At 41.3% G+C, this 26,124-nt stretch overlaps 1 protein-coding gene and 1 long non-coding RNA gene across 6 annotated transcripts in view; one reads left to right on the forward strand and one right to left on the reverse strand.

Moving 5' to 3' along the window:
• Positions 1-1,660: 1,660 nt before the first annotated feature.
• Positions 1,661-17,570, reverse strand: LOC132533464 (uncharacterized). Its single transcript, XR_009545355.1, has 3 exons — positions 17,432-17,570; positions 12,320-12,445; positions 1,661-2,040 (listed from the first exon to the last, which is right to left on the reverse strand). It is a non-coding gene; the product is annotated as an uncharacterized LOC132533464 (long non-coding RNA).
• The window catches only part of HEATR5A (HEAT repeat containing 5A), a 112,521-nt gene continuing 103,858 nt past the window's right edge, over positions 17,462-26,124 (forward strand). For 4 of the 5 annotated variants that reach the window (XM_060175219.1, XM_060175222.1, XM_060175221.1 and 1 more), the window contains exon 1: positions 17,462-17,846. The gene's annotated coding sequence lies outside the window, so the exon portion shown is untranslated. Of the gene's footprint in view, positions 17,847-17,881; positions 18,078-26,124 lie in introns of those variants that run through there. The other variant, XM_060175220.1, reaches the window with a different exon arrangement.

Below are 26,124 nucleotides of genomic sequence, written 5' to 3' on the forward strand. Positions count from 1 at the left end.
GATTCCGGTTCCAGCCCCGACCCCCACATGCAGAGGAGTCGCTTCACAGGCAGTGAAGCAGGTCTGCAGGTGTCTTTCCCCCTCTCTGTCTTCCCCTCCTCTCTCCATTTCTCTCTGTCCTATCTAACAACGACGACATTAACAACAACAACAATAATAACTACAACAACAAAAAAAAGGGTAACAAAAGGAAAAAAAAAACATGTTATTCAAGACATGTGCTTTAACTCCAAGTTACTTACCATCTAGCAGGAGAAATTTGCTAGCACTGTGTGATCAGTGGCATCTGAATGATGATATCAGTGAGCCAAAAAGATTAGTGGTGAATGTTGTGATTAAAAAAAAAAAAGGCATGGCAGCTTGGGCCATCCTTTGAGGAAAGAACAGAATTTATGTAGGTACAATTAGTGGCAAAGGGTTTTCCACACGATGCACTAATGGCTGTAAGTGGGTAATAAGCTGCCTGCCCTTGAAGGCTTTAGAGAAAAACATGGCACAACTAAAGCCATTTTTAGGAGAAGAGTCCTGGTAGTGGTATGTAAGGATCACAGACAGAATAAAGTTTGGTGTCAGGAAAACAAATGTTTAAAATAAGAATAGAAACAGTGCCTCTCTGCTACTCCAGGTGTTCTACTTGACTTGTCTTTCATATTTTTATGAGATCTGATTTTTCTTTTTTTTTCTTTTTTTTTTTTTTTTAGATACAACAAAGAGAAACAGAGGAAGGGGAGGTAGAGGGAGAGAAGGAGAGACAACTGCAGACCTGCTTTACCTCTAGGTGGGGAACAGGGGCTGGAATTCAGGTCCTTGCACTTGGTTAATATGTTTACTCAACCAGGTGTGCCACCACCCACCCAGCCCAGTTTTCTTAAATTTCTAGCAGTTTCTTAAGTTATGGGTTGATGGCCTCTTAGTGAGAATTCCTAGGAAGATGTGTTTAAAGTGTATATCCCTTCAACTCACCCTGGGCCCACTTCATCAAATTTTTAAAAAGAGTTCTAAGAATTTTCATTTTAGATGACATTTTTCCCCACATGTGATTCTTATACAGACCAGCATCTGAGAACTAATTGTACAGCCGCAATATGTCTGAATCAAGTGTCATGAGTCCTGTATTAGAGTTTCAGCTTTTCTATGGACTGCATATGTTACATTAGGGTAATTCAATCCTTCTAGGAGTCATTATAAAAGAGAGGGAATTGTACTTGATGAATTTTAAGATCCCATTAAGTTCACCCCCTTTTATGGCACCATGAAAATTGAACCTTACAAATTACAAGTCCTTAACTAAACTTGACTCACATGAACTAAATGTGTTTATTTGTGCTACTTTCATTTCTTTTAATTTTAATTACTCAGAACAACAACTAAGTTATTCTTGAATTTCATTTGATGTTTAAAGGTTGAACCATTGAATGAGCTTCAGACATTTCTTTTAGCCTATTGCTATTTCATTGCTCTGTGTTTCCTTGGTGATTTTAGTGTTCATAGTCTGCCAGGTTCACTTTGAGCCATTACTACTCTGAATTCCTTTTTGCTGTTGACAATATCCTTTTCTTCTTTGTCCTATATTGAGACTAGTGCATTTTCTCAGGATTCTGAGTTGGCAAAAGTTATTTACTCTAAGTTTTATATCTGTATGTACAGTGAAAGATAAGAATTCTTTATTATCTTTTTTTAAATTTATTTAAGAAAGGAGACATTAACAAAACCGTAGGATAGGAGGAGGTACAACTCCACACAATTCCCACCACTTGATCTCCATATCCCATCCCCTCACTTGATAGCTTTCCCATTCTCTATCCCTCTGGGAGTATGGACCCAGGGTCGTTGTTGGTTGCAGAATGTGGAAGGTTTGGCTTCATTATTTGCTTCCCCACTGAACATGGGTGTTGACTGATCAATCCATATTCCTAGTCTGCTTCTCTCTTTCCCTAGTAGAGTGGATCTCTGGGGGAAGCGGAGCTCCAGGACATATTGGTGGGGTCTTCAGTCCAGGGAAGCCTGGTCGGCATCATGCTGGCATCTGGAACCTGGTGGCTGAAAAGAGAGTTAGCATACAAAGCCAAACAAATTGTTGAACAATCATGGACCCAAAGGTTGGAATAGTGGAGATGAAGTGTTGGGGGGTACTCACTGCAGACTATTGTGTACTTCTGCTTTCTCTTTATTATCTTCTAAGCAGTGATTGAATGTTATGTCCTCAGTAACCTTTGTGTGGGATAGTGGTTTTTTTTTTTTCCATTAGAAATATGTGCCTAATTTTAGTTTCAAGATGATTTCAGAGTATTTCTTAAAATATTACTCATGTTCTTGCTATCATCTCATAAATAATAATGATAAGTGTCTATATCCTCTCAATGTTCTTTTTTTTTTTTTGCCTCCAGGGTTAATGCTGGGGCTCAGTGCCTGCTCCATGAATCTACTGCTCCTGGAGGCCATTTCCCCCCCTTTTATTGCTCTTGTTGTTGTAGCCATATTGTGGTTATTATTATTTTTCCCCATTTTTGTTGCCCTTGTTGCTCTTGTTATTATTATTGTTTGTTGTTAAAATTCGGAGGCTCCAGCTGGCCGGGCTAGCTTCACAGGCGGGTAACAGAGACTCAAAGACACACGGCTGGGCAGGGAAGCTGTATTTCTTTATTCAAGAACAACGATTCATAAACTAAACCAAACTAATCACCAAATAGAACTCTGCTGCCTCCTTCTCCCACGGCGGCGCCAACAACTCTCACACTGTGGAACTCTGGAACTCTCTCAGGGTTCCTTGGGGTGGGGACAAGTGGCCCGCAAAACTAGCAGGACTGAACCAATTTTCTTGGCAGGGGGAGAGCTAGAACAACCCAATGTAAATCATACAACAATTGTTATTGTTGTTATTAATGCCTTTGTTGTTGGATAGGACAGAGAGAAATGAAGAGAGGAAGGGAAGACAGAGAGGGGGAGAGAAAGACAAACACCTGCAGACCTGCTTCACTGCCTGTGAAGCGATGCCCCTGTAGGTGGTCTTTGTGCTTTGCGCCACATGCGCTTAACCCACTGTGCTACCGCCCCACCCCCAATCTTTTATTTTTTTAATGGGAGTCTTGTAATTTTGTTATTTGCTCAACTTATCCAAAACTTTAATGGAAGATTCTTCTTTTATTGAGATCAAAAAGTCAGAATAAAGTTCATACAGCATTTATCCTAAAATATGTGAGTATAATAGTATACCTGAATTTCCTTATTTTCTATTCTCTTACCTCTAACATTCTCACTTAAAAATAAGAAGGAAAAGGAGTTGGGCTGTAGTTCAGCAGGCTAAGCGCAGGTGGCGCAAAGCACAAGGACCGGCATAAGGATCCCGGTTCGAACCCCGGCTCCCCACCTGCAGGGGAGTCGCTTCACAGGCGGTGAAGCAGGTCTACAGGTGTCTATCTTTCTCTCCTCCTCTCTGTCTTCCCCTCCCTCTCTCCATTTCTCTCTGTCCTATCCAACAACGACAACAACAATAATAACTACAACAATAAAACAACAAGGGCAACAAAAGGGAATAAATAAATAAAATAAATATTAAAAAAATTTTTTTTAAATCTGTTTCAAAAAAAATAAGAAGGAAAATAGGCAAGCATTTCAATATTAGGTCACTGCTACTCTCAATTTGATTAATATAAAGATTATTTAATGAGCAAGATATTTACTACCAGGCATATGCAAAGCAATGAGCATGCAGTTGGGCATATTGCAAGGTGTCTCCTACTAAGCTTACAATAGTGATCATAATGAATTGCACAATAATTATGTGTATTTATTTATTGGATAGAGACAGCCAGAAATTAAGAGAGAGTGAAAGAGATCATAGCACTGAAACTTCCTTCAGGCTTGAACCCAGGTCTCACACATGCCAAAGAAGCACACGATCCAAGCGAGCTACCTCACCTGCCCTTAGTGTGCTTCTTTGGCATGTTTATGAGTGGGATCATCCCATATTGTCTTTATCTTTCTGACTTAGCTCACTTAACATAATTTCTTCTAGCTCCATCCACGATGGGTCAGAGAAGGTGGGTTCATTGTTCTTAATAGCTGTGTAGGATAGTGTATTTTGAAGACAATGTCCTTAATTTAAATGAAGTTCAATTCTTTGGTTGTGCTTTAGAATCCATAATATTTAAAAATAGCTACCCTGGTTTTATTATTAAAATTTATTTATTAATGAGAAGGAGATAGAGGAACCAGAGTATCAATCTGGTGTATGTAGTGCCAGAGACCAAACTGAGGATCTCATACTTGAGATTTCAACACTATCTACTGTGCCAACCTCCCAGGCCTCAATAACTTCTCTTTTCACTCTCAAAAGTGAGAAAAATAAACTATATGGACAGTCTGCTAATACAAGGTCAGGTAATTAAAAGCCTTCCATCAGGTATCTACTGAAGAATAAATCTTCTAAGTGAATAAATACTGTATAAATGAATAAATACTATTATTTCTCCAATATCTCTTTATTAAGGAAATACTGATTTACTGAATTTTAATAGTTGCCACAAGGGTACATGTCCACATTTCCCCAAGAAAGGTATCAAATATGTTGGAAGAAAAATTACATGAGATAATAGTATAATATTCAGGCTCAAATCCAGTATTGTAAAATTCACGATAAAAAAATAGCTGTCCAGGTTAAGAAACTGAACTTATCCAGCAAAAGTGCAAAGTTCAAAACAGGTGCTAAATAGTATTCTTGTTGAATTATATATAAAGAAAAATTATTTATGCTATAAAAATACTTATGGAGGGAGCCAGGCAGTGGCAAACTCAGTTATGTGCACATATAACCACGTGCAAAAGTCAGGGTTCGAGGCCTTGCCCCCCACCTACAGGGAGGCGGATTCAGGAGCAGTGAAGCAGGTCTACAGGTGTCTTTCTTTTTTTTTTTTTTTTTGCCTCCAGGGTTATTGCTGGGGCTCATGCCTGCACCATGAATCCACTGCTCCTGGAGGCCATTTCTTCCCCCCCCCTTTTGTTGCCATTGTTGCTGTAGCCTTGTTGTGGTTATTATTGTTGTTTTTGATATTATTCGTTGTTGGATAGGACAGAGAGAAATGGAGAGAAGCAGACAGAGGGGGAGAGAAAGATAGACATCTGCAGACCTGCTTCACTGCCTGTAAAGCAACTCAGGATCCTAATGCTGGTCCTTGTGCTTTGCGCCATGCCACGTGCGCTTAACCCGCTGCCCTACCGCCCAACCCCGTTTCTTTCTCCCTTCCTTCCTTCCTTCCTTCCTTCCTTCCTTCCTTCCTTCCTTCCTCCTTCATTCCTTACTCTTTTTTTTTTTTTCTCCTCCAGAGTTATTGTTGGGGCTCGGTGCCTGCACTACAAATCCACTGCTCCTGGAGGCTATTTTTTCCCTTTTCTTGCCCTTGTTTAACGTTGCTATTACTATTATTGTTATTGATGTCATTGTTTGATAGGATAGAGAGAAATCGAGAGGGGAGGGGAAGACAGAGAGGGGGGAGAAAGAAAGACACCTACAGACCTGCTGCACAACTTTTGCGAAGCAACCCCCCTGCAGGTGGTGGTGGGCTGCTCCAACCTTGTGCCAGTCCTTGTGCTTCCAGCCATGTGCAGTTAACCCTCTGCTCTACCATCTGGCCCCAGGTGCCTGTCTATTTTCCTATCTCCCCTGCCCTCTCAATTTCTCTGTCCTATAAAGTAAAACTAAAATAGAAATAAAAAAAGATGGAAATGATGGACACAAGGAGCCTTAGATTCGTAGTGCTTGCACTGAGCTCCAGGAATAACTCTGGAGGGGAAAAATTATGGAAATTCTTTGTGTCTATTATTAATTTATTTGGATCATATTATCCTTGAAGCAATTTTGAATAAAGATTGGTTTCTATATCAATCTTGTTTAGCTACAGACTTCGAGGTAAGAGCCTTATTTAGATGCAAATATTTCACAGACCAGTATGAACAACCGCTAGGAATTAAATTAGTGATATGTGGTTTGGGTAATCAGTGGAGCCAGAGTCAAAGATAAGGAAGAAACGAAAAATGTTAATAATATGGAATAGAATTATACACTCTTGAATTCAATTTGCTAGCCTTCAGGCATTTATAGACCAGAGCACAAATTCATTTATAGACCATTCTTGCTCATCTTAATAATAATTTACTGACTTACACATTTTCTCCTTGTGTCTGCTTCCTCTACTTTACACTACCTCAGATAATTTTTTAAAGTCCCTTGTGTAAGAGGAAATGTTTTTCAAAACAAAATTTAAAGTCTTTTTATACTAATTGAAGTATATAAAATGTAGTTAGGAACAAAGATTATAAGTGAATGGATAAAAATGAAATTAGTGCCTTTTAATTATTTTGATAGGACAGAAAGAAATTGAGAGAGGAGGAGGTTGAAAGAGAAGTAAGGATAAAATAAGTCATTATTTTGTGCAATTACAATGACAACATGTTGGTACATCGTGAAATCTAGAGGGCATCATACTGAGTGAGATAAGCCAGAGGAGGTGGACAAATACCAGATGATCTCACTCATAATTGGGCTCTAAGAAACACAGCAAAGGACAATAAAGATGAATCCTGTCACAACAGATCTGGAGATCCTGAGGGGTTGTGGAGGAAGGAGCAAATTTTTTTTTATGCAAAAAAAGAAAAAAATGCATCATAACTTTTCTACAACTAGTAGAACCACAGGGAGTGCTACTGTGCCCATTGGAGAAGGGCTTCTTTGGTGGCTATGGGGCACAAGCCCCACTGGCTTTCAGAGCAAGGCATTTTGGGAGACTTGACCTTGAATGTCAATCTTAAAAACTGGGCTGTTAGTTCCAAACCCTTCACTACTCTGACAGAATCTGCAATTCAGATTCCTCCTGAATGTAAGTTGTTATATATATGAGTTTATGGTGTGAATGTTTACATGTTTGTTTTTCTCAGTTGCCCAATGTGTAGGAATCACACAAGTGTCTTTGAGTTTCTCTGAGAAGGAACTGGTCCAAGTGGAAAAAGGGAGATTTAGGAGCCTTCCGGGTCACCATTATGGCAAGATTTGTTTCTTTCTTAAAATGCTGGCCATAACCAATACCTGTGGTATTAGTTTCTTGTAAGGAGTGTACATACTTTTTAAATATTTATTTATTTTCCCTTTTGTTGCCCATGTTCTTTTTTTATTGTTGTAGTTATTATTGTTGTTGTTATTGATGTTGTCATTGTTAGATAGGACAGAGAGAAATGGAGAGGGGGGGAAGACAGAGAGTGGGAGAGAAAGATAGACACCTGCAGACCTGCTTCACCTCCTATGAACCTGTTGGCCTGCTTCATGGCCTGTAAAGTGACTCCCCTGCACGTGGGGAGCCGGGGGATCGAACTGGGATCCTTACGCCAGTCCTTGTGCTTTGTGCCATTTGCACTTAACCTGCTGTGCTACTGCCCATTTCCCTGGGAGTGTACATATTAATGCATACACAACATTTAGAAATTATTACTTATGTGGTTTATCTGGCTGAGCATACATATAACAGTGTGTAAGGACTGGAGTTTAAGTCCCTGGTTCCCACCTTCAGGGGGGAAGCTTCACAAATGGGGCAGTAGTGCTGCAGGTGTCTCTTTATCTCTTACTCTTTGTCTCTATCCAAAACAAATAAATAAAAATACATATATATTTTAAAAAGCAGAAAAAAAGAGGTTGGGGAGGTGGCTGGGCTGTGTGTTGCACACAGTACTATGCTCAAAGACCTGGGTTAGAACCCCCACACCCCACCTGCAGCCAAGACGTTTCATGACTAATTAAGTAGTTATGCAGGTGTCTGTCTTTCTCTCTCCTTCTCTGTGTCCCCCTCCCACTCTCAGTTTTGCTTTGTCCTATAGGAAAAAAAAAAAAGGAAAAACTGGCCACTGGAAATGGTGAATTCACAGTGTTTGCACAATGAATCCAATGATAACCCAAGAGTCAAAAATTAATTAATTAGTTAAAATAAGAAACCATCATCAGTTTTCACACTTCACTATGCCTCCCATTAGTGAATACAATTTTGGTGGGATATTTTATATCCTTTAAAATTTTTTTTATATCTTTTTTTAATATTTATTTTCCCTCTTGTTGCCCTTGTTTTTCATTGTTGTTGTAGATATAATCGTTGTTGTTGATGTCGTCGTTGTTAGCTAAGACAGAGAGAAATGGAGAAGACAAAGAAGGAGAGAGAAAGGTAGACACCCGCAGACCTCCTTCACTGCTTGTTGTTAGGTAGCATGTCAGCTCCCCCGGCTTAAAGCTTCTGTCTCTAATCCTGCTTAACCAAGCATCCACATGCCTGCAGGGCATTGGTTTGATCCCACTTAAAGCTGCAGTCTATTTACATAAACTATTATTAACTAAGCACCACCCTGCCTCCAGGGCATTGGTTTAATCCCCACTGGTGCTCCGCCCCCTTTCCTAGTACACCCTGATTTCCACCAGTCTTTTTTCGCTCCACCCTCTCTAAGTCACATCCTGTTTCTACCCTACTTGGTGAGTATATATACAGCTGCTTTTCTGAGTAAACACACTTGGAATTGCTTTCCTTCTCCCAGAGTGTATCTCCTGCCACGTTAGCTTGGCACGAGTCCCTGATCCCTCTCCCACACAGCAGCCTAGGTTGGCTCCAGTTGAGTTCTCTCCAACCCAGAGCACTTGCTCAGGCTATCCTGGCAACTTGTGATGTGACTCCCCTGCAGGTGGGGGACCCGGGGGCTCCAACCGGATCCTTATGCAGGTCCTTGTGCTTTGTGACACATGCGCTTAACCCACTGCGCTACCAGCCGACGCCCCTTTTAACTTTTTTGTTAATTTTTGTAAATTATCTCTTTATTTATTGGATAAAGACATTCAGAAATCGAGAGGGAAGGGCGTGTTAGAGAAGGAGAGAGACCGAGAGTAAGAAACCTGCAACACTGCTTCTCCACTCGCATGCTTTCCCCCTGTAGGTGGAGACTAGGGGCCTGAAACCTAGTCCTTGTGTATTGTAATATGTGCACTCAACCAGGTATACTGCCAACACCCACCCCTCAGCTTATATTCTATATCTAGAGAATGACACATTCCTGAATGAAAACATTACTAGTAGTAGTAGTAATAGTAGTAGTAGTAGTTGTAGTAGTAGTAGTAGTATTTTCCTCAAGGGTTATTGCTGGGGTTCAGTGCCTGCACTACAAATCCACTGCTCCTGCGGCCACCCCCCCATTTTATTGAATATGACAGAGAGAAATTGACAGAGGAGCAGGATATAGAGAGGGAGAGAGAAAGACAGACACCTGCAGAACTGCTTCACCACTTATGAAGTGTCCTCGCCTGCAGGTGAGAGCTGGAGGCTTGAATCCGGATCCCTGAATCTGGATCCTTGAATCCAGATCTTTGTGTGAGTCCTTGCTCTTAGTACTATGTGCACTTAAGCAGGTGCACCAATGCCCAGCCCTGTATTAAGTTATTTTCTTAGGTTACCAGTTTATAGGCTAATAGCTGACTTATCTAAATAATTTGCAGCCAAATTGAGGATTAATTTATTAACATTACCTTTCTCCTCAGTCCTAACTCCAGCTCAATATATCCTGTACTTGATTTTAGAACTGAGCCGCTAATGTCATTAAATTTTGCTTTTTCACCTTGACAGATGAAGTGCATGATTAATTTCTCTTGTGGTGTTTTTTGTGGTTTTCATCAGGAACTTTTTAGCAGGGCAACATTGACAGTCTGACCAAGGACTCTTGTAATTTCTCTCAGCACCACTTTTATTGATTCCTCAAAACACTTCCTTTTTGTATTGTTATATGGGAAACGGGAATGTTATGCATGTACAAACTATTGTACTTACTGTTGAATGTAAAACATTAATTCTCCAATTAAAAAAAATAAAACAATAAAAAAAACCACTTCCTTCCCCCACCCTCTTCTTGGATCTGCTCTATATCCCATCATCTAGAGCTTTCTCTCCTTGACCACCATAAGCTTGTTGCTACCCAGTCATCCCCCTTTTATGGAAATCGTCCTTTAAGTTCACATCCTATCTGTCTGTTAAAGTAGGTCAAAACTGTATTAAAGGAATAATACGCCAGAGGACATTTCCCCTTATCTCGAAAGTTCACTTGGGTAACATTAATTCTGCATTCTGAATCTAAAATTTTGTCTTTATTTGACTCTTTTTCCTTGCTTTAAGTTTCTTCATTTATCCCATATGGATAAGATCACTCTGTATTTTCTTTCTTCTTTTTCTTGTTGCCAGGGTATCACTGGGTGCTGGAACTATGAATCCACCACTCCTGGTGCCCATTTTTTCCTTTCCTTTTTTTTTTTTTCTTTTTTTTTCCTTTTTTTTTTCCTCCTCCAGGGTTATTGCTGGGCTCGGTGCCTGCACCATGAATCCACCGCTCCTGGAGGCCATTTTTTCCCCCCTTTTTGTTGCCCTTGTTGTAGCTTCGTTGTGGTTATCATTATTGCCCTTGTTGACACAATTCGTTGTTGGATAGGACAGAGAGAAATGGAGAGAGGAGGGGAAGACAGAGAGGGGGAGAGAAAGACAGACACCTGCAGACCTGCTTTACCGCCTGTGAAGCGACTCCCCTGCAGGTGGGGAGCCGGGGGCTCGAACCGGGATCCTTACGCCGGTCCCTGTGCTTTGCGCCACGTGCGCTTAACCCACTGCGCCACCGCCCGACCCCCCCTTTCCTTTTTTTTTTATTTCTAATTTTTATTAGATTGGACAGAGAAAAATTGAGAGAGGATAGAGAGATAGAGAGAGGGAGAGAAAGATAGACACCTGCTTCACTGCTTGTGAAGAGGACCAATTTTCTTCTTATATATGTCTGTTTAGTATTCTAGAAAAGGAATGCATGCTAATACTTTTCAGATTTAGTGTTCTTGATTACACACTTTGGGGAAAACAATTCTAGAATTTTGTAATTTTTAGTGATTCACTCTTGTCAAGTTTGCATGCCCATGTTGACAAAGCCATGTAGGAAACTGGTATGAAAATGTGGGGAACTCATGTCATGAAATATATGGGTTGGGTCATCTCTCACTCTTCAATGTCAATGTGATCAGAAACCTGAAATGACATTGATTATCACCTCTAACTAAAGATCTGCTCATCTTTTGTAACTTTTCTAGTTTACGATTTATCAAGCTTTTTCTTTTTTTTTTTTTTTCCTCCAGGGTTATTGCTGGGCTCGGTGCCTGCACCATGAATCCACCGCTACTGGAGGCCATTTTTTCCCCTTTTGTTGCCCCTGTTGTTGTAGCCTCGCTGTGGTTATTATTATTGCCATTGTTGATGTTGTTCGTTGTTGGATAGGACAGAGAGAAATGGAGAGAGGAGGGGAAGACAGAGGGGAGAGAGAAAGAAAGACTCTTCACCCACCACTTGTGAAGTGACTCCCCTGCAGGTGGGGAGCCGGGGGCTCCAACCGGGATCCTTACTCCTGTCCTTGCGCCTTGCGCCACATGGGCCTAACTCACTGCACCAGCGCCCGACCCCCTTATCAAGCTTTTGGCAGTGCATTAATGAAATTGCTATAATCTGTGAAAGTTTTTGATACAATTTCATGTGAAGTCTTTTGGTCATGGGAAGAATTTTCCTCTCTAGGCAAACTACAATAAGATTCATTTAAAATACATAGATTTGTATATGTCAAGGCAAATAAGTAAATAGTCAATCTAGCCACTAGGGGAGGATATAGACTCAGGATTGGCGCATCTCAGCAGGAATGTTGGGCATAGGTAGAACCATAACTAAGTATTTGATATTACCTCATGAAAGAAATGACTGTAGTTACGTTCATAATCAACTATAATACCTAGATCCATGTCCAACTCCACATACACTGATTAGATTAAGGCATAGAGTAGTTTATATGTACATAAACTTTATAGCTTTTTCTATAGTTGTCATATTTTTTAAGCAAGATAATTAATCTCTTTGAGCTTTGGTTTCCTTCTCTAGAAAATGAGTTTGTCACATTAGAGTCCATGACCTCTAGTTTTAAAATTCAAATACTCTGTTGCTACTCTTAAAAAAAAAAAATCCTTCAAGTAGCATATTTTGGGAGAAATAGAAACAAAGCCCACTATAGTTAGGTGATTTGTCCTTATTTGGAACAAAATTACAGAAGTAAGTTTTAAAACCAGGTCTTCTGAGTGTTTATATCTGTTCTATATATTAATCATATGACACTACATAAAGTATATTATACTAACAGAACTTTCTTTCAATATTTTGTTTTAACATTATTTTTAAATACTTTATTTTAATGAGAGAGGGACTGGATGGTAGCACAACTGGTAAAGTGTACAACTTACCATACACAAGAACCCATTTTCAAGTTCCTGGTCCCACTTACAGAGAGGAAGCTTCATGAGCAGTAGAGCAGGCCATAGGTGTCTCTCTTTCTCTGCCCTCCTGTTTTCCCATTTCCCAGTTTCTCACTGTATCATGAATTAAAAAATAATAAAATAATACTATAATGAGAAAGATACAGAGAGAAAGGCACATACACACAAAGAGAAAGACTGACCAGAACATTGCTCAGCTCTGGCTTGTAGTGGTTTTGAGGACTGAACCTGGGACCTCAGAGCCTCAGGCATGAAAATCCTTTGCATAACTATTATACTGCCTCCCCAGTCCTCTAACAGTACTTCAAAAGGCATTCTTTTGGAGGAAGCAAGAGGGAATCTGTTGAAATTATTCTACAGAGAATATTCTATGCATTCACTCTTTTTTCTTTCCTTCTTTCTTTCTTTCTTTCTTTCTTTCTTTCTTTCTTTCTTTCTTTCTTTCAGCAAGACTATAGTGATGCTGGGGACTGAGCTTGGTAACTTGGAGCCACAGGCATAAAAGTCTTTTTGCATAATCATTATGCTGTCTCTCAGGTGCACTCAGTTTTGTTAAGCCTTCAAAGTGCATTATGAATGTTAAATCTTTTCTTTAAAACTGGACTTCATGGTAATTGCTCTCTCCTTTAGAATCTGCAATACTTTTTAAAATGCCTTTTCAGAATACTTTACAGTATTCTCTCTCTCTCTGTGTGTGTGTGTGTGTGTGCGTGTGTGTGTGTGTGTGTGTGTATAGGTACAGAACTCTACATCTCTCTATATATATTTATAGAGAAAGTCACTTTATATATTAAGTGGGTAAGAGGATGCCTAAGGTGATGCTTGGCAAGAGTTATTGGAGCCTGAACAATGTGGATGGGCCAGTGGAATTAGCATAGTCACAGGCATTGGGAGCTGCAGAAAGGAAAGAGAAGGGAGTTGGGGAAGTTATACCTGATACAGGACTTTCAGAACCTTTGTAGGGTAAGGACAGCATATTGCAAAAGAAGAACTAGCATTTATGATTGCATATCTACGGGAGAGGTGTCTGAATAAGGACATAGCCTCAAGGTTAATAGAATCCAGGTTTTTCTCTGTAGGAGAGAGAAAACTAGAATTAACCAGTAAGATACTAGACTGCAGGTATTACTATGAGCATATGTTTTCTCAATATATGTTGTTAGATTAAAGAATATAGTTATAACTGTACATGAGAGTATGCAAATATAGGTGCACTTTGTACTTGTATGAATATATAAATATTCCTTAGTTGTATCTTCTGAGACAACCTAACCTCGATAAAAGTGATCATGCCTAGGATTTCTAAATACCATTCTCGACAAAAAGAAACCAGACCTCCTCAATCAGAACATCAGAGTTGGGGCATCTTATTGTGCTGGAAATTAAGGAAGAACTCAAAAAGGTAGTGTGTTGAAAGAGCACAGACTAGTAAAATGTTCATGTAGGTATAGATGGTGAGTATACAACATATAAAACTTCCAGATCTTTTTTGTACTTTAAAAATGTCTTACAGTAAAATGTTGTAAAGCATTTTAAAGCACCCACAGAGACACAAAAGCCAGTATCAATGAAACTTTTTTTTTTTTTTTTTTTTTGTCTCTAGGGTTATTGCTGGGGCTTGGTACCTGCATTACGAATCCACTGCTCCTGGAAGCCATTTTTCCCATTTTGTTGGCTTGTTGTTATTGTTGCCATTACTGTTATTGTTGTTGGATAGGAAAGAGAGAAATTGAGGGAGGAGGGGAAGATAGAGAAAGGGAGAGAAAGATAAACATCTGCAGACTTGCTTCACTGCCATTGAAGCAACCCCCTGCAGGTGGGGAGCCAGGAGCTTGAACCGGGATCCTTACATCAGTCCTTGAGGTTCTCGCCATTTGGGCTTAAGCTGCTGCCTGGCCCTCGTGAATGAAAACTCTTACCAATAAAGCTTATTATCTTATTGTCCTCAGGCGATGGATGATTCTAAAAGATTATTCAGAGAGACACAAGTTATGTGTGTGACTGAGACCTTGGAGGTGTCTCCACTGAATGTATACCCCTATAGGAGGTACAATGAACAATGAAGTACTCCCTTTGGGACCAAGAACTTTTTATTAGCAAGTTTTATAATACATCATGAGTTCCAATTTACAAAGAAGTGGATTTAGCTTGAACAGAACAAGCAGTAAAGCACATGAGTAAAACAAGTTTAGGATTTAGAAAATGGTAGGGGAGTCAGGTGGTAGCGCAGCGGGTTAAGCGCACGTGGCGCAAAGCCCAAGGACCCGCATAAGGATCCCGGTTCAAGCCCCCCGCTCAAGCCCCCCTCCCCCCCCCCCCCCCCCCCCCCGCTCCCCACCTGCAGGGGAGTCGCTTCACAGGCGGTGAAGTAGGTCTGCAGGTGTCTGTCTTTCTCTCCCTCCTCTGTCTTCCTCTCCTCTCTCCATTTCTCTCTGTCCTATCTAAATAACAACAACATGGGCAACAAAAGGGGAAATAAATAAATAAATTACTTAAAAAAAAAAAGAAAATGGTAGTTGGGTCTAAACATTCTAAATCTAGACTTAGCATTTAAATGTCTACCTACCTTAGTAAGTTACTGATTCTCTTTTTTACATATCAGGAGTCAGTTAATCCAGGTGCCTTTACTTCCTTTATGCCATTGCCCACTGACCCCCATCCATATATGAGAAATTTGCAGATAAACTTACTGGGCACTGGGTCCTCCAGATACTGAGTTAGACATTAATTATATACAAAATCTGAAATAATCAAATATCTACTTTAATTATTATGCTGCAGTTTATGAAAATGTGAACATAAAAACAATAAGAGATTATACCCCAGATAATAAAATAGGACATTCTGAATTAACACAGATAAAAGAAAATTATTTTAAGCTTGGTGAGAAGTAAGATGGTTACATTGTTTCAAAGACTCTCAACAAAATATTTACAAAGGGGAAAAGGTTAACTTTATAGGGAAGAAGTCTAGTAGAAAATACCTTTAAATGGGCTGGGTGTTGTCTACCTGGTTGAATGCACATGTTACAATGCAGAGCCTCGGCTCCCCACTTGCAGGGGAAAGCTTTGCTAGTGGTGAAGCAGGGCTGCAGGTGTCTCTTTGTCTCCCCCCTCTTCTCAATTTCTGACTGTCTCTATCCAATAAATAAATAAAGGTAATAAAGAAAAACAAAGAAAGGAAATACCTTTAAGTGGGGCAGGGTGGTGTGGAACACCTAGTTAAGTGTATGCATTACAGTGCACAAAGATCCAGCCTCAAGCCCCTGGTCCCAACCTGCAGGAGGAAAGGTTCACAAGCGGTAGAGCAGGGCTGCAGGTGTCTCTCTCTGTCTCACTCCCTCTCTATCTCCCCCTCCCTTCTCAATTTCTCTGTCTCTATCCAATAATCAATCAATAAAAAAGAAAATACCTTTAAATTAAAATCAACTTTAGCAGCTTTGGTGGCATTGGTTTGCTCTCCCCCCCCTTTCTCTCTTGTTAATAAATGCTCACAGGTATAGTGTTCCTGCTTTGCAATAGATGTGATGCAAGTTTGAACCTGGCCCCATTTGCATTGGAGGAAACATTTCTATCCATCTTATCTCCTCCCTCCCTCCCTGCATCTGAAGAAGACAGACTGAAGTGATGATGACATAAGCAAATCAATAGCTAAATCTTTTCAAATTTTAAAGGAAGATAACTTTAATGGTGAGACAAATTGTAGTGCTGAGGGAGGTGATAGAGCAATAAAACATAGGACTAGCTAGCTTAGGGCTCCGAGTTCAATTCCTGGTATCACATATGTAGAGCATATTCTAGTGGTCTCTTCTCCCCCCTCAGTAACAAATATTTTATTAAAAATTATATGTCATCAAGACCTTAGTCATGTGTGATATCACTGCTGAGTATCCTCTCTGCTAATTTTTTTACATTATTATTATTATTTATTTTTACCAGAGCACTGTTCAGCTCTGGCTTATAGTGGTGAAGGGGAACTTTGGAGCCTCAGGCATGAGAGTCTCTTTGCATAACCATAATGCTTGCAAAACCACTGCCCACTAATTTTTTAAAAATCTTTATTTATTGGATAGAGACAGCTAGAAATCAAGAGGGAAGGGGGTGATAGAGAAGGAGAGAGACAGAGAGACACCTGCAGCACTGCTTCCCCACTCGCAAAGCCTTTCCCCTGCAGGTGGGGACCAGGGGCTCGAACCCAGGTCCTTGTGCATTGTAATACGTGCGCCCAACCAGGTGCGCCACCACCCAGCCGCACTAATTTCTTAAAAATTCATTTTAGAGACAGGCAGACAGGTACCTCCATACTGCTCCACAATCTATTGGAGCTCACTCATCATTGTTGTCTGTGTTGCCCCAAGAAGTGTTGCATGGTAAGGTACATGCTCTCCAACAGATCAACTATCTCCTCATCTCAAGTAAATTTTTTTTTATTTTTTAGATTTAGACAAATTAGAATCTGCTACAGCCTAAAAAGGTATGAGAATACCTTGCTTGATTTTAAAGTTTTCTACCTTAAATAAATAAAATAGGTACAATTGGTAATGTATCATATAAATGTTATGATCTTAGGAGTTACATTTGTGATTTTGTGATATTTATGCTTTAAATTGTGAATTTATGCTTTAAATTGGATCACACACTAGAATATTTATGGACAATGAGTCAGCAATTTAATTCTTAAATGGTTTATGAAAATTTTCTCTGTACTATACTTGCAACATTTTTGTAAGCTTGAGATGCATATTTATATTTATTTACTTTTTCAAAAATTGAATATACTGGGAAAATGTGCTTGACTTGGTGCCAAGGGCCGTTAGTCCCAATTCTGCTTTTACTAATTGTGTAAACTTGGGGAAGTGAAGCCCTGGAGTCTCAGGTTTAAAAAAGAAGGTAAAACTACATTGAAGTCTCCAGGGTCCCTTTCACTTTTAACATTCCACTGCCCACACCCACCACACTGCCTGAATTTGTACAGGCTCCAGTTTGTGTCTTGACTTTCACGTGTCCCAATAGCACCCCTCACAGACTCTGGCTAGCAATAAAATCAGACAAAAAAAAAAAAATCTCAGGATTGCAAAACCTCTTTCCTGGCCTCAATTTGGGGGCACAGTCCTTTATGGTCGTCATCATTCTTGCGGCGATAGAGGAGTCATGCCTGCCAGAGTGGGCGCTCGATAGCTCGGCGGTCGATTGGCCGGGCTTCAGGCCGCCTCGGAGCCGGTGGACACTGGGAGCGCTCCCCACTCGGAGCGCCCCGGCCCCGCCTGCGCGCCCCTCCCTCCCACTGCCTGGCAGCCTCCGCCTGTAGGGAGCCCCGGCGTCGCCTTGCAGCGCTGCGGAGCCGGGAACTGGATGCGGCTGGGACTGGCGCTGCGCCGTGAGGGACCTTCGCGGGCCAGAGCTCCGGAATCCCGTGCGCGAGGGCGGCTCCCCGCGCGAGGGGGCGGTGTTCGGGCTGCCTGTCCCTGGGGGCGACCACGCTTGGGGCCCGCACAGTGAGTTGAGCGACTTGGGCGGGGAGGTTCCGCGGTGGTCGCGGCGGCGGGACGGTGGAAGCCCGAGGCGGGGGTCTGGGGAGTGAACTGCAGTTTGGGGGACGGCTTGGGGGAAGCTGAGGTGTTGTCGCCGAGGAGGGGCTGAAGCGGGCGCGGGACGGACGAATGACCCTGGCAGCCCTTCCTTCTTCCTGGGCTCCGGGGAAGTCCGGCTTCTTCAGAGCCCAACAGGTAGGCGTGGACTCTGGCGGAGGTCGGGCCGCAGCCGGGAGCCCACAGCCCGGAGCCTACCCGGCGCCGCCCCGCGCTCAGCTAAGCCCAGCCCGGCCGTGCGGGGTCCCCGGCCCGGCTTGGGAGGCGCTTCCCCCGGCGCCCGCGGGCCACCTCCCTCCGCGTTGCCCTCCGAGGGTGCTGCGGAAGGAGCTGAGGTCTCTGTCTTCTCGGCGGGGAGGAAAGGGGAAGCCTCTGCCACGGGAGCTCTTGCCTGGCGTGCCGAAAGCCCTCTCACCCACGGTGTCATTCCAAGTAGTTCACAGAGTCTTTAGAAACTTTACGGAGCGCTGGAAGGCATTTCCTAGTCACAGGAAAGACTAAGATCATTTCCATAATCGAGTCAGAATAGCAGGCAAGGGGCGTGCACTTCATCAGCGGCGATAATTATGCATTGTTCTTATGTGCCTTCGTTTACTCAACAGGATAAACACGTGTGTGCAGCGCTCTTTTGAAAGAAACTTAGAGCCCAAATGAAAAAACCAACTTTTCTTTTTTAAGGTTGAGGAAAGAAGTCCATATGGTGCAATTCAAAACTTTTTGAGACAATACTTAAGTAGTAGGGACAATACTTAAGTAGTAGGGAAAACAAATGAACAAATGTCATTGGAGCTGGGCATTAAATTGAGGGGGAGAGACGTGTCTTGTTTCATTTCAGAAAGCTTGTCTCTTGAGAAATGGATTTTTAGATCAGCTTTGATTCTGACATTTGTCTTACATTTTAATATCGTTGATTTATTTTTTCTTTAATAAAATGGTAAAGCAGGGTGAAGGGGGGGGTATTATAGTTCGCTCAGCAGGGCGGTTGCCTTGCTTGTGCTTTGCCACGTTGGGGTTGGACTTGGATTTGAGCCCCACCCAGCAGGATATGGGAGTGTCAAGGCACTGGGCAAAGCTTTAATGCTGTTAGTCTCTTCCTTTGCTTTTTTTGTCTGTTTCAAAAATAAAGAATGAAAAAGTCTGCCAGGGAGCAGTGGAATCACTTATGTACATGCAATGTAAATAAAAGGGAAAAGCAGACAGTGTAATTCTTACAATTGTGACAGAAGTATTGACGATTGCATTTGTGTCTTAGACTGCAGATATTTTATTTTTGTGCTTTTTAAGAGATTTATTTATTTATGAAACAGATGGAGAAAGAGGAAGAACCAGAATAACACACTAGCACAGCGATGCTTGGATTGAATTTAGGACTTTGTGCTTTTGAGTTTTAACTTTATCCATTGCTCAATCTCCCAGGCTGATTATTTTAATTAAAACAAATACTTATAAGCACGAGAGAAAAAGAAAAAGGGGAGAATCACTTGAATACATGTGATGCTGGGGATCAAATTTGGAACCTTATGCCTCTAAACCCAACATTGTAGCCACCTATTGGCCATAGAATGCAAGTATTTTACTTTATTATTTATTTGTTTATTTATTTTTACCAGAGCACTGCTCAGCTCTGGCTGATGGTGGTTCGGGGGATTGAACCTGAGACTTTGAAGCCTCAGACATGAATGAGCCTCTTTGCATAACCACATGCTATCCACCCACCCCCAAATACAGCTATTTATTTATTTATTAACAATAAATAATAAATCCTCCAGGGTTATTGCTTGGGCTGGGTGCCTGCACTATGAATCCACTGCTCCTGGAGGCTGTTTTTCCCATTTTGTTGCCCTTGTGATTAATATTGTTGTTGTTGCTGGCTAGGACAGAGAAATTGACAGAGGAGGGAAAGACAGAGGAGGAGAGAAGGAGATAGACACCTGCAGACCTGCTTCATCACTTGTGAAGCGACCCCCCTGCAGGTGGGGAGCCAGGGGCTTGAACCAGAATCCTTACACTTGGTTCTGCTTGGCGCCAGCCATGTGTGCTTAACCCACTGCGCTACTGCCTGACCCCGAGCTTTCTAGTTTTTTAAAAATTTTTATTTATTTTTTAAAATTTATTCCCTTTTGTTGCCCTTGTTGTTTTATGGTTGTACTTACTATTGTTGTTATTGATGTCGTCATTGTTGGATAGGACAGAGAGAAATGGAGAGAGGAGGGGAAGACAGAGAGGGGGAGAGTAAGATAGACACCTGCAGACGTGCTTCGCCGCCTGTGGGGAGCCGGGGGCTCAAACCGGGATCCTTACGCTGGTCCTTGCGCTTTGCAACACCTGCACGTAAGTCGCTGCGCCACCGCCGACTCCCAGCTTTCTAATTTTTAATTTAGATCTGGAAATTTTTTCTCATTCAATTTTTTTCCCCACCAGGGTTATTGCTGGTGCTGGGGGCCAGTTTTCCTTGCTTTGCTTTTTATTAGGTAGAACAAAAAAATAGAGAGGTGAAGGGGAGATAGAGAAAGACAACTGCAGACCAGCTCCACCAACCTGTGAAGCTTCCTTCCCCCTGCAGATGGGGTGTGGGGGCTAAACCTGAGTCCTTCTACACTCTCAACAGTGTGCCACCGCCGAACTGCCTCAATAAATTCTTTTTTTAAATATTTATTTATTCCCTTTTGTTGCCCTTGTTTTATTGTTGTAGTTATTATTGTTGTCATCTTCTTCTAGCGTTTGCCCTTCTGTAGCCAGTCAACAGGTCAGGTTGAAAGCTGTCAGGAGCTGCTTGTTGCTGGCTTTGAAAGTGACTGGGATCCATGTGGATTCAGTCGGCTAGGAAGGATCGTCAGTTTCCCCAATGAATGGGTACTCACGATTGTTGTCATTGTTGGATAGGACAGAGAGAAATGGAGAGAGGAGGGGAAGACAGGGAGGGAGAGACAAAGATAGACACCTGCAGACCTGCTTCACCACTTGTGAAGTGACTCCTCTGCAGGTGGGGAGTTGGGGGCTCGAACCTGGATCCTTACGATGGTCCTTGGGCTTTGTGCCACATGTGCTTAACCTGCTATGCTACCGCCTAACTCCCAATAAATTCTTTTTAATACATCACTCATAGCATTTGCTAGATACAATACCTACTTTTGCTCAAAATGTATTTAAAACACGAATCTAGTTGACATGGTAATTGATCAGAAAGTAAGACAGAATATTACTGAAAATGTAACTCTGAACATGAAATAAAGGCATATCCCTACAGAAATACCCAAATGAGAAAATAGAACTCTCCGATCATATAGAGTAAAACTAGAGAACGTGTCTTGAGTCATGCTCGGCTTTTTTTTTTTTTTAATAGGATTTATTTATTTTCTACCACACTTATTGCTGGGGCTTGGTGTCTGCTTGACTCCACTGTTCATAGTTGCTTTGGGGAAGCCAATGGGAGGCAAAAAGAGGGACAAAGAAGAGAGACAGCTGTAGCACCACTCCACTGCTCCTGAAGCTTCCCCCTTACATAAAAGTGGGAACTCAGTCTTGTACTGGGGTCTTTGCTTGTGGTAATGTCTGTGCTCTACGGGGTGAGGCCTCTCGTTTGGTTTTTAATTGATTAATTTAATATTAATGCAGTACAAAAGATTGAACTTTGGGCCTTACACTAGGCTTTTAAAAATTAGTAACCACTGGGAGTCAGGTGGTAGCCCAGCGGTGGCACAAAGCACAGGTGGCGCAAAGCGCAACAACCAGCCTAAGGATCCCAGTTCGAGCCCCTGGCTCCCCACCTGCAGGGGAGTCGCTTCACAGGCAGTGAAGCAGGTCTGCAGGTGTATTATCTTTCTTTCCTTCTCTCTGTCTTCCCCTCTTCTCTCAATTTCTCTCTGTCCTATCCAACAATGACAACATCAGTAACAACAACAATAACTGCAACAATAAAAAACAAGGGCAATAAAAGGGAATAAATATTTTTTAAAAATTAGTAACCACTTAGCAATATATATATATATTTAGAGAAAAAAAGTATAGTATGTAGTATAGCTGCATTAAATTAATATGATATGCTACCTAAGAAACTGAAGATAGGGGGGTCGGGCAGTGGCGCAGTGGGTTAAGCGCACGAGGCGCAAAGCGCAGGGACCGGTGTAAGGATCCCGGTTCGAGCCCCCGGCTCTCCACCTGCAGTGGAGTCGCTTCACGGGAGGTGAAGCAGGTATGTAGGTGTCTATCTTTCTCTCCCCCTCTCTCTCTGTCTTCCCCTCCTCTCTCCATTTCTCTCTGTCCTATCCAACAACAAAGCAATGTCAACAATGGCAATGATAACCGCAACGAGGCTGCAACAACTAGGGCAACAAAAAAGGGGGAAAAATGGCCTCCAAGAGCGGTGGATTCATGGTGCAGGCACGGAGCCCAGCAATAACCCTGGAGGAAAAAAAAAAAAAAAGAAACTGAAGATAGACAGGAAGGAGGAAATCTTGTATGAAATGACAATTCAAATTATTTAAATCTGTACATAGACTTTTGCTAATCTTGAAACTATGATAAGGTGCTGGTTTCACTAGTTAAAATATTGTTAAAATATGTATTTATTATTAGATAGAGACAGAGAGAAATTGAGAAGGGAGGGGAGATAGAAAGGGAAAGAGAGGGGGTCGGGCGGTGGCGCAGTGGGTTAAGCGCACGTGGCGCAAAGCGCAGGGACCGGCGTAAGGATCCCGGTTCAAGCCCCCGGCTCCCCACCTGCAGGGGAGTCGCTTCACCAGCGGTGAAGCAGGTCTGCAGGTGTCTTATCTTTCTCTCCCCCCCTCTCTCTCTGTCTTCCCCTCCTCTCTCCATTTCTCTCTGTCCTATCCAACAACAAAGCAACTCAACAATGGCAATAATAACCACAATGAGACGGCAACAAAAAGGTGGAAAAATGGCCTCCAGGAGCGTGGATTCATGGTGCAGGCACCAAGCCCTGCAATAACCGTGGAGGAAAAAAAAAAAAAATCCTCTTGGAGGAAAAAAAAAAAAAAGAAAGAAAGGGAAAGAGAGAGGCACCTGCAGCCTTGTTTCACTGCTTGTGAAGTTTTCCCCCTGCAGGTAGGGACCAGGGGCTTGAACCAGGGTCCTTGTGCACTGTAATGTGAGTGCTTAACCAGGTATGCCACTGCCTAGCATTAGTAAAATAATCCTGTAAACTCTAGATAAAATGATGTTAACACTTTCTATCAGGAGTGACATAATGTTATGCTTTTTAAAAATCTTTTAATTGTTGTAGGTGCTTATGCATCCATATCTACATACATTTGATCTTAACTCATTTTTTAAAAATTTATTTCTTTATTGGTGAATTAATGTTTTACATTCAACAGTAAATACAATAGTTTGTACATGCATAACATTCCCCAGTTTCCCATTTAACAATACAACTCCCACTATGTCATTTATCATCCTTCATGGACCTGTATTCTCCCCACCCACCCACCCCAGAGTCTTTTACTTTGGTGCGATACAAAAGTAAATTCCAAGTGGATCAAGGACTTGGATGTTAGACCAGAAACTATCAGATACTTAGAGGAAAATATTGGCAGAACTCTTTTCCGCATAAATTTTAAAGACATTTTCAATGAAACGAAACCAGTTACAAAGAAGACTAAGGCAAGTATAAACCTATGGGACTACATCAAATTAAAAAGCTTCTTCACAGCAAAAGAAACCACTACCCAAGCCAAGAGACCCCTCACAGAATGGGAGAAGATCTTTACATGTCATACATCAGATAAGAGTTTAATAACCAACATATTTATAAAGAGCTTGCCAGACTCAACAACAAGACAACAAATAACCCCATCCAAAAATGGGGGGAGGACTTGGACAGAATATTCACCACAGAAGAGATCCAAAAAGCCGAGAAACACATGAAAAAATGCTCCAAGACTCTGATTGTCAGATAAATGCAAATAAAGACAACAATGAGATACCACTTCACTCCTGTGAGAATGTCATACATCAGAAAAGGTAACAGCAGCAAATGCTGGAGAGGGTGTGGGGTCAAAGGAACCCTCCTACACTGCTGGTGGGAATGTCAGTTGGTCCAACCTCTGTGGAGAACAGTCTGGAGAACTCTTAAGAAGGCTAGAAATGGACTTACTCTATGACCCTGCAATTCCTCTCCTGGGGATATATCCTAAGGAACCCAACACATCGATCCAAAAAGATCTGTGTACACATATGTTCTTGGCAGCACAATTTGTAATAGCCAAAACCTGGAAGCAACCCAGGTGTCCAACAACAGATGAGCGGCTGAGCAAATTGTGGTCTATATACACAATGGAATACTACTCAGCTGTAAAAAATGGTGACTTCACTGTTATCAGCCGATCTTGGATGGACCTTGAAAAATTTATGTTAAGTGAAATAAGTCAGAAACAGAAGGATGAATATGGGATGATCTCACTCTCAGGCAGAAGTTGAAAAACAAGATCAGAAAAGAAAACACAAGTAGAACCTGAAATGTAATTAACTCATTTTTAAGTGGAAAATTAGCACATTTGATAATACAGTTGATAGTATTATCTTGGAGATAGCTTTGGAGTAAGTTACCATAGCAGGTATTGGCCCTGGAAATTTGGCCTGCTGATTCCTCTTTCTGTGAACAGTCAGCCCTATGTACACATGTATATTATTTTAAGCTAATTGAGTCGCTGACATAATACAGTTCAAAATAGAGATTGTTAGCACTCTGACACTGAGCATTTCATTTAGATTGAATAAAACTGCTCATATGTTGTCTTTTTTTTTAACTTATAAAATGACAATTTATAAAGTGCAGCTTATTAATAGTTTAGAGGTTTTTAACATTTTCCATTAAGTTAGTATTCAATTTACTCATATCAGATAATAAGTGCTCAGTCTATTAACATCAACTGGTTACTTCTTGATTCTTGAGATTTTCCATTAAACTGGATAGTGTTACCTGCAGTAGGGTGTGGTTTTATCAGAGGAAATATGGAAAGGCATTGTCATGCCAAAATCCTGTTTAAGTTTCATGTTTTATCTTAAAATGTTTTGTTAGTTTTGCCAGTTGTTGCATGCTAAGTGCATATTATTTTAATATAAAACACCCTCAAACAAATATTAGAGGAGAAATCTGTATGCTCCATGTATATTCTTTTGACACTCTTCTAAATTTATACCAGTTTGCTAAGCATGGTTTGTATAGTATTTAGGCCCATTATACAGTACCTACTTTTTTAAATTTAGAAACATCAGAGATGATAATTATGACTTAGTTCCTTGAACTGTCTATTATCGAAAAATGCAGACAGTTATTACCAAGGAAGTAAATAGCACCTCAGAAAAATGTAGTCTAAAAACCATCTAAAGACCTTTGCAAACTCAGCTCAATTATTGACTTTAGCAGCTTTTTTTCTTTCTTTTACCTAATAGAGAAGCAATTGGTGGTGGTGGTGGTGAGGGGAGATAGAAAGGGAGAAGAAGGAGAGAGATGGAGAGAAGGGAGAGGAACAGACAGAGGAAGAGAGAGAGAGATAGAGAGAGAGGTTGAGAGAGAGACAGAGAGAGAGAGACATGCAGCACTCCTTCACTACTCTTGAGGCTTTCCCCACTGCAGGTGGGACTGAGAGTTTGAACTGTATCCTTGTTCAACTGGGTGCATCACTACGTGACTCCTAACTATTGACTTTAGGATACACACACACAATATTTGGCTATAAGGTCATACTTCTGTGAATCTTTTAAATTGGATAAGTGATTATAACAAGTACATATTAATACCCCTTCATGGGACTATGTAGGTGTAGAGGCTACACTTGTACTTGCGGCATTTTAATACTTCATATTAAATTGCATTCATAGTACACATTAATCTGGGAAATCTTTTTTTTTAGTAACTTCTGTCTTTTCTTATATTTGATAGGACAAAGATTGAGTATGCAGGGGGAAAAAGAGAAAAAGAGACACTTGCAGTGCTGTTTCACCACTTGTGAAGCTTTACTCTTGCCGGTGGGGATGGTGGCTTGAACCTGGGTCCTTGTGCATGATAATGTGTACACTCAACCAAGTGTGTCATCTTCTGGCCCCTTTAATTCATTATTATTAAAAAAAAAAAAAAAAACTGTGACAGGCCAGAGCACAACTCAGTTGTGGTGTACACAATGTCAGGGTTCTAACCTGGGCTCTGATGCATGCAAGTCCTGTG

Source organism: Erinaceus europaeus, chromosome 16, assembly GCF_950295315.1.
Source record: "Erinaceus europaeus chromosome 16, mEriEur2.1, whole genome shotgun sequence".
Taxonomy (NCBI): Eukaryota; Metazoa; Chordata; class Mammalia; order Eulipotyphla; family Erinaceidae; genus Erinaceus; species Erinaceus europaeus.